Genomic DNA, 14203 nt, shown 5'->3' on the forward strand with positions numbered 1-14203 from the left:
TTATATTAAAACTAGAAAATAAGACACAAGTTCTAAATATTATTCATCACATATTAAAGCCATTACATGTTGATATAATACAAGATTTTAAAAATATTTAATATTCATTACATATTAATAATAAAACCATTACATGTTGATATAATACTTTTTTTTTTCTTTGAGACAAAGTCTTGTTCTTTTGCCCAGGCTGGAGTGAAGTGGTGCAATCTCAGCTCATTGCAACCTCCGCCCCGCAGGTTCAAGCGATTCTCCTACCTCAGCCTCCCAAGTAGCTGGGATTACAGGGGCCCACTACCATGTCCAGCTAATTATTGTATTTTCTTAGTAGAGAAGGAGTTTCGCCATGATGGCAAGGCTGGTCTTGAACTCTTGACCTCAGGTGATCCACCCGCCTGGGTCTCCCTAAGTGCTGGGATTACAGGTGTGAGCCACCGCGCCCACCCCGATTAATATATGTTTTAAAACACTGATTAGTCAGGCAACAACACCGGGCAGGGGTCTCCTCATTCTCAGTGACACAAACCCCACTGCACGGCTGAGGGGTTGCAAGTGCTGCAGAGCCAAAAGGCTCTGACTTGAGATTTCATTATTTTACTTGTATTTTTATTTGTATTGTGAGACAGGTCCTGCTCTGTCACCCAGACTGGAGTGCAGCTGTGCCCTTATAGCTCACTGCAGCCTCGACCTCCTGGGCTCAAGCCATCTTCCTGCCTCAGCTCCCCAGTAGCTGGTAGTACAGTTGAGTGCCACCATGCCTGGTTCCTTTTTAATTTTTTTGTAGAGTGAGGGGTCTTGCTATGTTGCCCAAGCTGGCCTCAAACTCCTGACCTCAAGAGATCTGCCCACTTCAGCCTCCTGAGTAGCTGAAACTACAAGTACACATCACCACGCCTAGCTACATTTATTTAATTTTGAAAAATATTTTTGTAAAGAGCAGATCTTGCTGTGTTGTCCAGGCTGGTCTTGAACACCTGCCCTTAAAAGATACTCCCACCTCTGCTTACCAAACAGCTGGGACTACAGGCATGAGCCACCGCAATGAGCCTGAAGAGATTTCTTTAATCTAGCATCCCATACTTGGTAGAATTGGGAAAGGCAGTAGTGTTTTCTAAAATTACTTAATAATTTCAGTAACAATCAAACTCAACCTTGACCCCGGCCTTCTCTCACACCCCATATCCAGTCTGTCAGGAAATCCTGTTGACTGTCTTCGACATGTACTAAAGGTCCCCACCCAGCAACTCCCTGGCCTCCTCCCCTATTTCTCCCCTCTGACCATCTCTCAACACCACCATGACCCTGGTCAGGACCACCATCATCTCCCGCCTGGATGTTGCCAAAGCTTGGCCCCCATGCTTCTACCCACATCTTCCCATAGTCTTTCTCAACTCAGCAGCCAGAGAATGCTTTTAAATCAGGAGACAGAGCACGTCGTCACTCTGCTCAGAATCCTCCCGCAGTTCCCATCTGAGTCAGAGTAAAAGCCAAAGCCCCAGCAATAACCTCCCGGGGCTTATGTGATTTGTACTGATCCCCACCCAGCAACTCCCTGGCCCCCTCCCCTAATTCTCTCCCTCTCTCCGTCTGCTCCATGGGCCTCCTTCCAGAGCCTCAGACACACCTCAGACACTATTCTATTGTTTCTGCCTACAGTCCTCTTCCCTCAGCACCTTGACCAGCTCCTTCCCCTCCTTCAAGCCTTTACTCAATTTTCACTTAGGAGGCCACCCCTGACCATTCTATTTAACATTGCCATCTGTCCCCATGCCCACCATGCTCATTTCTTCTTTACTTTCTTCTTTTTTTCAAGATCTCACTGTCACCAAGGCTGGAGTGCAGTGGCACAATCACAGCTCACTGCAACCTCAAATTTCCAAGCTCAAGCGATCCTCTCACCTCAGCCTCCCCAGTAGCTGGGACTCCAGGTTCATGCCATCATGCCTGGCTAAATTTTTTAGTATTTTATTTTATTTTATTTTGAGACAGAGTTTCACTCTTCTTGCCCAGGCTGTAGTGTAATGGTGTGATCCCGGCTCACTACAACCTCCACCTCCCAGATTCAAGTGATTCTCCAGCCTCAGCCTTCCAAGTAGCTGGGATTACAGGTGCGTGCCACCACACCCAGCTAATTTTTGTATTTTTAGTAGAGCCGGGATTTCGCAATGTTGGCCAGGCTGGTCACGAACTCCTGACCTCAGGTAATCTGCCCGCTTCGGCCTCCCAAAGTGCTGGAATTACAGGCGTGAGCCACCACGCCTGGCCAATTTTTTCATTTTTTGTAGAGACAAGGTCTTACTATGTTGCCCAGACTGGTCTTGAACTCCTGGCCTCAAGTGATCCTCCTGCCTAAATTCCTAAAGTGCTGGGATTACCGGCATGAGCCATCATGCCTGGCTTCATGTTCATTTCTTCTTGCCGTTGCAACATAGTTTGCAGTTTCCTACATTTAGTGGCTTAAAACACCACAAAACTACCATCTTACGGTTCTAGGGGCCAGAAACCCAAACTAGGTCTATTAAGGCTAAAGTCAAGGTGTCAGCAGGGCTGCATTCCTTCTGGAGACTCTAAAGTGTTCCCTTGGCTTTTCCAGCTTCTACAAGCCACCCCCATTCCTTGGATCATGGCCCCTGACTCCATCTTCAAAGCCAGAAGTGAAGCATCTTCAAATCTCCCTCTCTTACCTCTGCTTTCATCACCACATCTCCTGCTCCAATTCTGAATCTCCTACTCTCTTTCTTTTATAAAGACCCTTGTGATTGCTGGGCATGATGGCTCCCACCCAGAATCCCAAAACTTTGGGAGGTCAAGGCAGGAGGAACACTTGAGGCCCGAAGTTTGAAACTAGCATGAACAACATAGTGAGACCCCCACCTCTAGAAAAAAAATAAAAATAAATATTAGCCCGACATGGTGGTATGTGCCTGTAGTCCCAGCTACTTGAGAGGCTGAAGTGAGACAATCGATTTAGCCCAGGAGTTTGAGATCAGCCTGAATGACATAACTAAATCGCATCTCTACAAGGAAGAGGTGGGAGGATCACTTGAGCCCAGGAATTTGTGGCCAGCCTGGGCAACAAAAGAAGACCCCATCTGGCCAACACGGCCAACCTGGCCACCATGGTGAAACTCCAACTCTACAAAAATGAGCTGGGCATGGGTGACATGCATGTGTAGTCCTACCTACTTGGGAGGTTGAGATGGGAGGATCGCTTGATCTCAGAAGGCCAAAGCTATAGTGAGCTATGATCACATCACTGCACTCCAGCCTGGATGACACAGGGAGATTCTGTCTCAAAAAAAGAAAAGAAAAGAAATATATATTTCATCTCTGTCCCTGGTTCCTGGCACAGAGCTTCTAAAGCTCTTAGAAAGACCTCAGTGATAGATGTGACAGGAACATCTTTTGTTTTAATATTTGGTCTTGGTCCCAGGTTTCTAACACAAGAGCCTCTAAGAACTTTGGGATCTCCAGCATGGTAAGAATGCATTTGGGGATGTTGTTGAGATGACTGGGTGACTGCAAGCTCCTACATTTCTTCAAGAGGAGGGCTGATTACCATGCAACCACATGGTAAGAGGCTTGGAACTTTCAGCCTCATGCACTGAACTCCAGGAGGAAGAGGGGCTGGAGACTGACTTAATCACCAACAGCCAAAGATTTTATCAATCATGCTTGCATAATAAAGCCTCCATAAACACCCTGAACGGGGTTTGCAGAGCTTTCAGGGTTGCTGGACACAGGAGATGCTGGGAGGGTCGCATGTTCAACAGAGGGCATGGGAGCTCTGTGCTCCTCCGAACTTAACTTGCCCTGGGTATCTTTCTTTTTTTTGAGACAGGATCAGCCTCTTTTGTCCAAGCTAGAGTGCAGTGGCACAATCTCAGCTTACTGTAACCTAAGCCTCCCCAGTCCCCAGCTCAAGGCATCCTCTCATCTCAGCTTCCCTAGAAGTTGGAACTCTAGGTGCACAACACCACACCGGTTATTATTATTATTTTTTAATTTTTTATAGAGACAGGTTTTCACCATGTTGCCCAGGCTGGTCTCAAACTCCTGAGTTTAAGCAATCCTCCCACCTTGTCCTCCCAAAGTGCTGAGATTACAGGCATGAACCACTGCATCCAGCATGCACGTCTCTTTCATTGACTGTTTCTGAGATGTATCCTTCACAATGAACCAGTAATAGGAAATGAACTGGCCGGATGTGGTGGCTCACATCTGTAATCCCAGCACTTTCAGAGGCTGAGGTGGGAGGATCACTTGAGACCAGGAATTTGTGGCCAGCCTGGCCAACACAACAAGACCCCATCTATACAAAAAATAAAAGAAACTAGCCAGATGTGGTGTTGCAGGCATGTAGTCTCAGCTACTAGGGAGGCTGAGATGGGAAACCACTGGAGCCCAGACAATCAAGGCTGCAATGAGCTATGACTGCACCATTGCACACCAGCCTGGGCAACAAAATAAGACCCTCTCTCTCAGAAAAAAAGAAAATAAACTGTTTTTCTGAGTTCCATAAACTGTTCTAGCAAATTATTAAACCCAAGAAAACAGTTATGGGAACCCCCGATTTGTAACCGGTTGGTCAAAAGTACAGGTGACAACTTAGGACTTGCCATTGGCATCTGAAGTCAGGATGGTCTCGTGGGACTGAGGCCCTAACTTGTAGGGTCTGTGCTAACTCCAGGTAGTGTCAGAATAAAGTCATGGGACACCCAGTTAATATCCAGAGCACTGAAGAGTTTGGTGTAGAAACTCCATACATACATTCAGTCAGAAGTGTACGAGTAGAGACAAACATGGGCTTTTCTGTCACCTGTCTACCGCTTAACTGCATAGGAGAGGCAATACGTGGTGCTCATGAACAAAGCAAACATTAAAGTCAGACCAGACCCAACATTTGACTCAGTCTTAATATCCAGGTGAGCTTGGGCAAATCATTCATTATTCCCAAGGCTTCATCACTCCATTCATCAAATAGGGATAACTGTGGCACCTACCTGTGATTCTGTGAGAATTAACGAAATATTATGCTTGGGGTTATTGTGATCATTATACCCATTCCAAACTATTTGACAAGGACAGTGATGGATGATGACATCAAAAAATCAGAAACTGCAATGAGGTCTCTTAGGCAAAATTCCATACAAGCAAATTACTGTCTCTACAAAGCATTCCTGCCACACTTAATTCACCATTCCCTGAACAAAATATGCCATCTTCGTTGTTCAGGTCTGTACAGTGCTGGTTTCCCTTCCTGGGCAGTTTGCTTCATCCCATCCCAGCCCATTCCCCATCCCGCCATCTCCCCCTTCCCTCCCCACTCTTATACAACTCTTCCTCATCTTTCAGGACTTGGCTTCAAGGTCACCTTAACTGGAAGCTTCTCTCACTCTCCAGAAGAGCTTCCCGTTGCACTTGATGCATGCACTATCATTTGATCATTTTTGAGTTACAGTCCAAATCTTTTTGTACCTGAATAACATGTTGCCCAGTCAGTCTCTCTTCCTGGATTCAGAAGTCGTTCATGGTAGATCCAGCTGGAAGTGACAAAAAGACATCTTTTGACATAAAGGGATGACACAGACAGACATAAGTTCTTAAACGTCTTAAATGTTATGTGAAAATTAAACAGAATTCAAAGATTTGTGGGGAACACTTAGGAGGGAAAGTTACTGGGAACATCATAAAGGGTTAATTTGTATTTTATTTTATTTTTTGAGACAGTCTCATTCCGTCACCTAGGCTGGAGTGCAGTGGTGCAATCAGGCTCACTGCAGCCTTGACCACCTGGGCTCAAGTAATCTCACTTAATTTTTATTTGGTTTAAGAAAGTCTTGGTTGAGGGTGGTGGCTTATGCCTGTAATCTCAGCACTTTGGGAGGCTGAGAGAGGTCTATTACTTGAGGCCAGGAGTTTGAGATCAGCCTGGGCAATATATTAAGACCCTGCCTCTACCAAAAAACAGAGTGAATGTGTGGAAGACAATTTTTCCACAGACTGGGAGTGAGGGAATAATTTCAGGATGATTCAAGTGCATTACATATATTGTGCACTTTATTTCTATTATTACTACATAGTAATATATAATGAAATGATTCTACAACTCATTATAACGTAGACTCAGTGGGATCTCTGAGCTTGTTTTCCTGCAACTAGACTGTCCATCTGGGGTGATGGGAGACAGTAACAGAATATCAGGCATTAGATTCTCATAAGGCGTACACAACCTAGATCCCTCGCATGCACACTTCACAACAGAGTTTGTGCTCCTATGAGAATCTAATGCTGCTGCTGATCTGACAGGACATGGAGCTCAGGTGGTCATGCAAGCGATGGGAGGGGCTAGAAATACAGATGAAGTTTCCCTTCACTCGCCTGCCGCTCACCTCCAGCTCTGTGGCCCTGTGGTTGGAGACCGCTGCTCAAGTGCATTCGAAAGGATCCATCCCATGCCATTCTTCAGAGTCATCTTTACTGCTGCAGTGGTCAACCTGTAGCACCCCTAAGCTCACAGGACATATGCTTCAACTGGCATTTCACAATCAACAGTATATGGTAGCTTGAGTCATTGTGAAGTCACTTCCTGGAAATCACCAGCATCCCATATCCCATTAGCAAGGAGCTCAGCACTGCTCCTTGGATAACCAAACCTACTCCCAAATCCCATCTGTGTGAGTCTATCTCCTGGTACCCTTCCTAGCATCGACTCTGTATTTGTAGGAGTCCAATCAGGAGACACAAACCATTCAAAAGTTTAAACTAGAATGAGCAAGGTGGCTCACACCTGTAATCCCAGCACTTTAGGAGGCCAAGGTGGGTGGACTGCTTTGAGCTCAGGAGTTTGAGAACAGTCTGGGAAACATGGCGAAACCTCGTCTCTACAAAAAACACAAAAATCAGCTGGGTGTGGTGGCACTTACCTGTAATCCCAGCTACTCGGGAGGCTGAGGCAGGAGAATTGCTTGAGCCTGGCAGGTGGAGGCTGCAGTGAGCAGAGGTTGTGCCACTGTACTCCAGCCTGGGTGACAGTGCGAGACCCGGTATCAAAAAGAAAAAATGTATATATATGTAAATTTAATATAAAAAGTATTAATTTTGGCCAGGCACAATGGCTCATGCCTGTAATCCCAGCACTTTGGGAGACCAAGGCAGACAGATCACCTGAGGTCAGGAGTTCGAGACCAGCCTGACCAGCATGGAGCAACCCCATCTCTACTAAAAATACAAAATTAGCTGGGCATGGTGGCACATGCCTGCAATCCCAACTACTCGGGAGGCCGAGGCAGGAGAATCGCTTGAACCAGGCAGGTGGAGGTTGCGCTGAGCCAAGATAGCGCCATTGCACTCCAGCCTGGGCAACAAGAGTGAAACTCCATCTTGAAAAAAAGAAAAGGTATTAATTTTTACAGAGGATCAGCACAATGAGGGACACACTAGCACAAAGTAAAGACAACTCTAGAGAATACAGAACTATCAGAGGCCAGGCATTGTGGCTCATGCCTGTAATCCCAGCAATTTGGGAAGCCTAGGCAGGAGGATCACTTGAGGCCAGGAGTTGGAGACCAATCAGCACAAAATAGTGAGACTCTGTGTCTACAAAAAAAGAAACATTAGCCAGGTGTGGTGGTGGTGCACACCCGTAGTTCCGGCTACTTGGGAGTCTGGGGTGGGAGAACCCCTTAAGCCTGGGAAGTCTGAACTACAATGAGCCAAGATTGTGCCACTGCACTCCAGCCTGGGTGACAGAGTGAGACTCTGTCTCAGAAAGAAAAAAGAAAAGAAAGTGTTAATCCCCCTGTGAGAATCTCCTCTTCTCCTGCCCTCTCTGGAACCTCACTTGTCAGTTCTTCCTCCCACTTTCCTGTATCTTTAACCTATCCCCCACTTTTAGCTCCTTCCCATCATCATTTAAATTACTCAAACTTCTTCTGTTTAAAAAACCTCTCCCTAAACTCAGTGAGAGGTCTCCTGCACACCCATTGAGCCATCTGCTCTCCCTGGTGCCTTCTCTACAGCAGCCTGAGCCATGTCTCTAATCCATGAATCTCATCATGTTACTCCCCCATTTACATCACTTCACCTTGCCTCAGGGATTAAGTCCAAACTCCTTAACAGCCCCTGCTCTGCCCTGCCTTGCAAGGCAGCCTCACTGCTTGCCCCTCTCCATTTCATCTGCTATGGAGTCCAACTGAGCCTCATCTGCCCCTTCAATGCAAACTCTTTCTCCTCTGGTAGTCTCTGAAGTGGGTGATATCCTCTGCTTATAATATGTTTCCCCTTAAACCTCTACTCTCTTCCTAGCTAGCTTTGACTCCTCTGTCACTTGTCCGCTTTGGCATCACCTCCTCATGGAAGACTTCTTTGACTCCCCAGATTCTCAGGAGCATGGCAGGTGAGGTGCTCCTCCCAAGAATGGATGGAGATTAGGGAGTGTGTGTTATTCATGCTTAATTCACCAGTGCTTAGCTGAGTACCTGGCATAAAATAGTTACTGTGGTGGCCAAAGTAATAACCCCCACCCCCACCAATTGCTCATGTCCTATGTTACACAGCACAATTACATAGAAAGGTGGAATTAAGAGTGCAGATAAAATTAATGTTGCTCATCAGCTGACCTTAAAACAAGATTATCCTGGAGTATCTAGGAGAACCCATGTAATTACACGCATTCTTTAAAACTGGAAGAGGGAGGCAGAAGGTTAAGAACCAGAGACGGTGGGCACAATGGCTCATGCCTGTAATACCAATACTTTGGGAGGCCAGGTCAGGAAAATCCCTTGAGTGTAGGAGTTCAAGGTCAGCCGTGGCAACATACTGAGGCCCCATCTCTACAAAAAAATAAAAACGAAATTCACTGAGTGTCACGATGCTTGCATGTAGTCCCAGTTACTGGGAAGGCTGACATGGTAGGACTGCTTGAGCCTAGGAGTTTGAGGCTACAATAAGCCATGATTGGACCACTGAACACCATCCTGAGTGACAGGGCAAGGTCCTGTTTCAAAAGAAAAAAAGGACATTGGAATCAGGGTCCTCTCCATCCTGAGGTGCCTATAAGGCATCTCTCTCTGCAAATGAGTAAACATCACCCTCCAACTCCTTACAGAGTGGAGCAGCAGGAAAACTCCTTCACCTCATTTCTGTGCTGTTTGGGAGGCCTGGACAGCCCAATAACAAGCTCCTTGCTGATGAAGCAATCAGGAAATGGCTCGAGTTGAGCTAAGGAGAATTTGGATCCTTCTTTTGGTTCTCAATAGGCAGGGTAGGGGCCAGGCATGGTGGCTCATACCTGTAATCTTTGCACTGTGGGAGGCCAAGGTGAGAGGATTGCTTGAGGCCAGGAGCTCAAGACCAGCCTGGGCAACATAGCAAGACCTGGGTGGCATACACCTGTGGTCCCTACTACTTGGTAGGATGAGGAGGGAGGATCAATCACTTGATCCCAGGAGTTTCAGGCTGCAGTGAGCCATGATCACACTACTGCACTTCAGCCTGGGTGACAGAGCCAGACCATGTCACAAAAAGTTAGAAAGAAAAAAAAAGAGAGAGGGAGAGAGACTATACACAGGCACCACCACATTTAGCTAATTTTTAAATATTCTGTAGAGACAAGGTCTTGCTAGGTTGCCCAGGCTAGTCTAAAACTCCTGGCGTCAGGTTGGGCATGGTGGCTTATGCTTGTAATCCCAGCACTTTGGGAGGCTGAGGCAGGCAAATCACCTGAAGTCTGGAGTTCAAGACCATCCTGGCCAACATGGTGAAACTCTGACTCTATCAAAAATACAAAAATTAGCTGGGCAGTAGTGGCGTGTACCTGTAGTCTCAGCTACTCGGGAGGCTGAGGCAGGAGAATCACTTGAACCTGCGAGGCGGAGGTTGCAGTGGACCCCATCACTGCACTCTACCCTGGGTGACAGAGTGAGACTCTGTCAAAAACAACAACAACAACAACAACAACAACAACAACAACAAAAACTCCTGGCATCAAGACATCTTCCTGTCAGCCTCCCAATGCCCTGGGATTATACTGTTTCCTATAATTGAAGACACTTGTTCTCATACTGCTTTAAGGTATAAAGGAAAAAAAAAACACAGATAATGGCAAATGTTGGTGAAGGCCGGGCATGGTGGCAGCCTGTAATTCCAGAACTTAGAGAGGCTGAGGTGGGCAGATCACTTGAGACCAGGAGTATGAGATCAGCCTGGGCAACATGGTAAAATCCCATCACTACAGAATAAAATATAAAAATTAGCCAGGCATGGTGGCATACACCTGCAATTTTCAGCTACTCAGGAGGTTGAGATGAGAGAATCACTTGTGCCTGGGAGGTCAAGGCTGCAGTGAACTGTGATGGCATCATTGCACTGCAGCCTGAGAGACAGAGCAAGCCCCTATCTAGAAAAAAAAAAAAAAAAGTCAGTGAAGATGTGGAGGAATTGGAACCCACATATATTACTGGTGGGAACATAAAATCGTGTAACCATTTTGTTTGGGTATTTCTTTTCTTGTCATTTTAATTGGATTTTTTAAAAATCAAGACAGGGTTTCACTATCTTGCCCAGGCTGGTCTTGAATTCATGGGCTCAAGCCATCCTCCTAGCTGAGCCTCCTGAGTAGCTGGGATTACAGGTGTGAGCCATTGCACCCAACTGGTGTAGCCACTTTAGAAAACAGTCTGGCAGTTTCTCAAAAGGCTAAATGTACAGTCATCCTATAATGCAACAATTTCACTCCTAGGCATATATCCCATAAAAATAAAAATATATGTCAACACAAAAACTTGTACAACAATCTTCATAGCAGCATTATTCATAATGACCAATACATGGAATACATGGAAACAACCCAAATATCCACCAACTGATGAACAGATAAACAAAATGCAGTGTGTCTCTACCATGGAATGCTGCCATAGAAGGAATGAAATATCGATACACACTATGACATAAAGGAACTTTGAAAACACTGTGCTAAGAGGGAAAAAAAGCCACAAAAGATCACATATTGTACAATTCTATTTGTCCAGATTAGGCAAATCTATAGTGACAAAAAAATTAATCAATGGTTGCCTAAGGCTGGGGGCGAAGGTAGGTGGGGAGAGTAGGAGGTAGTGGCTAAGGGGTATGGTTTCTCTATAGGGTAATGAAACGTTCTAAAAGTGACTGTGGTGATTGATGCACAGCTCTGTGAATATTCTAAAACCTACTGAATTGCAGATTTCAATAAATAAAGTGAATGGTATGTGAATCATATTTTAATAAAGCTATTATTTAAAATAATGATAATAGGGGGCTGGGCACAGGTGGTCATGCCTGCCTGTAATCCCAGCACTTTGGGAGGCTGAGGCAGGAGGATCACTTGAGGTCAGGAGTTTTGAGCCCAGTCTGAGCAACCTGGCAAGATCCCGTCTCTATGATAAAAAATGAAAACATTAGCTGGACATGGTGGCACATGTCTGTAGTCCCAGCTACTTGGGAGACTGAAGTGAGAAAACTGCTTGAGCCCAGGAGTTTGAGGCCACAGTGAACCATGATCATGTCACTGTACTGTAGCCTGAGCAACAGAGCAAGACCCTGTCTCTGAAAAGGAAAGAAAACAAATGCAAGTTTTTATCACTTTGTGAGTGTAGCCAAGTTGGAGGAGAAATAGACAATAGTAAAAGAGCACTGAATAACGAGGGTGAGTGGCTGGTTAGGCTCAGTTGCTAGCTAAATGGCTTCTAAAAAATTCATTAATAAAGTTACAGCTCTGGGGACAGTCATGTAGTCAAAGAATAAATGCTAAATTCATTACAAATGCCCATGGTCCTTCTTTACATGCCTTCTAGTGAAAAATTCCTAAGTGCCTAAATAGCAAGTCTCCAATGATAGCGGCTGTTTATTAAAGACTACAAAAAAGAAATGGAGGCCAGGTGTGATTGCTCACATCTGTACTCCTTGCATTTTGGGAGGCTGAGGCAGGCAGATTGCCTGAGGTCAGGAGCTCCAGAGGAGCCTGGCCAATATGGTGAAACCCCATCACTACTAAAAATACAAAAATTAGCTGGGTGTGGTGGCGGGCACCTGTAATCCCAGCTACTCGGGAGGCTGAGGCAGGAGAATTGCTTGAACCCAGAAGGTGAAGGTTGCAGTGAGCCAAAATCGTACCATTGCACTCCAGCCTGGGTGACAAGAGAAAGACTCTATCTTAAAAAAAAAAAAAAAGAAAAAAAAGAAATGGCATCTTCTTCAAGAATTACATTGTGTTTCATGATAAGCTCTAATTTTGCATTTGTTCAAGTATTGATGAGATTTAGCCAATATGACACCCAACTTGGATAAAATGCAAACAACACAATTTCATTTTCTCATTAACAAAACTGATTAGGTAGTCTAATATCAACTCTGATCTTATTAAAAACTGATCAGATTTTAAAATTACAGAATTATGGAGCCAATAAGATGTTACAAGCTGTTCCAAGGGGAATTCCAAAATCCACACATATCTGAGACCATCAAGTATGATGAAATATATTTGATTACTATATTGAAAAATAAACTGATTACAAAGCCGACAATTGGACAGGGGTCTCCTCATCCACAGCCACACAAACCCGATCATGCAGCTATGTGGTTACAAGGCCTACATAGCCTAGAAGGGACTGGTCTGACTTGAGATTTCATGTGTATTTGTATTTTGAGACAGGGTCCCACTCTGTCACCCAGGATGGAGTGCAGTTGTATAATCATAGCTCACTGCAACCTTGACCAACTGGGCTCAAGAGATGCTCCTGCCTCAGCTGCCCCCATACCTGGGAATACAGGCAAGTACCACCATGTCAGGCATTTTTTTTCATTTTTGTAGAGAGAGAAGTCTTGCTATGTTGCCCAAGCTGGCCTCAAACTCCTAGAATCAAGAGATCTGCCCATCTCAGCCACATGAGTAACTGGGGCCATAGGTACATACCATCATGTCTGGCTATATTTATTTTTTTAAATTTATTTTTTTTGTTTTTTTAGAGAGGAGGTCTTGCTATGTTGCCCAGGCTGCTCTCAAACTCATGGCCTTAAAACATACTCCCATCTCTGCCTCTCAAACTGTTGGAACTATAGGTGTGAGCCATTGCACCTGGCCTGACTTGAGATTTCTTTTATCTAGCATCCTTTACTTGGTAGGATTGGGAAAGGCAGTAGTGTTTTTTAAAATTACTTAATAATTCAATTAGAATCAAACTCAACCTTGACCACTGCCTTCTCTCACAGCTCACATCCAGTCTGTCAGGAAATCCTACTGACTGACTTCAACATGTATCCATGCTCTGACCATCTCTCACCACCACCATGAACCCGGTCAGGATCACTATCATCTCCCACCGGGATGTTGCCACAGCTTGGCCCCCACGCTTCTACCCAAATATTCCCATAGTCTTTCTCAACTTGGCAGCCAGGTCGTGCTTTTAAATCAGGAGACAGACCATGTCGCCTCTCTGCTCAGAAGCCCTTGGTGGTTCCCATTTTGGTCAGAGTAAAAGCCAAAGCCCTAGCAATAGCATCCCAGGGCTTACACGATCTGTACCAATCCCAGCCCAGTAACTCCCTGGCCTCCTTGCTGACTTTGCTCCCTCTATCTCTTTGCTCCACTGGCCTCCTTCCAGAGCCTCAGACACACCAGAGAGTTTCCTACTTTATCCAACAGGATAAAGATCCTGTTGACTCAGCCTACAATGCTCTTCCCTCAGCACCTTGGCCAGCTCCATCACCTGCTTCAAACTTTTGCTCAATATTCACTTATGAGGCCAACCCTGACCACTCTACTTAACATTGTCATCTGTCCCCATTCCCACCATGCTCATTTCTTTCTTTCTTTTTGAAACAAGGTCTTGCTTTATTGCCCAGGCTGGAGTACACTGGTGCAATCACAGCTCACAGCAACTTCAACCTCCCAGGCTTAAACAATCCTCCCGCCTCAGCCTCCCTAGGAACTGAGACTACAGCTGCATGCCACAACACCTGGCTTTTTTTTTTTTTTTTTTGAGATGGAGTTTTGGTCGCCCAGGCTGAAGTGTAAGGGTGCGATGTCGGCTCACTGCAATGTCTGCCTTTTGGGTTCAAGTGATTCTCTGCCTCAGCCTCCTGAGTAGCTGGGATTACAGGCACCCACCACCACACCTGGCTAATGTTTGTATTTTTAGTAGAGATGGGGTTTCACCATCTTGGCTAG

The sequence above is a fragment of the Pongo pygmaeus genome, chromosome 3, assembly GCF_028885625.2.
Source record: "Pongo pygmaeus isolate AG05252 chromosome 3, NHGRI_mPonPyg2-v2.0_pri, whole genome shotgun sequence".
Lineage (NCBI taxonomy): Eukaryota > Metazoa > Chordata > Mammalia > Primates > Hominidae > Pongo > Pongo pygmaeus.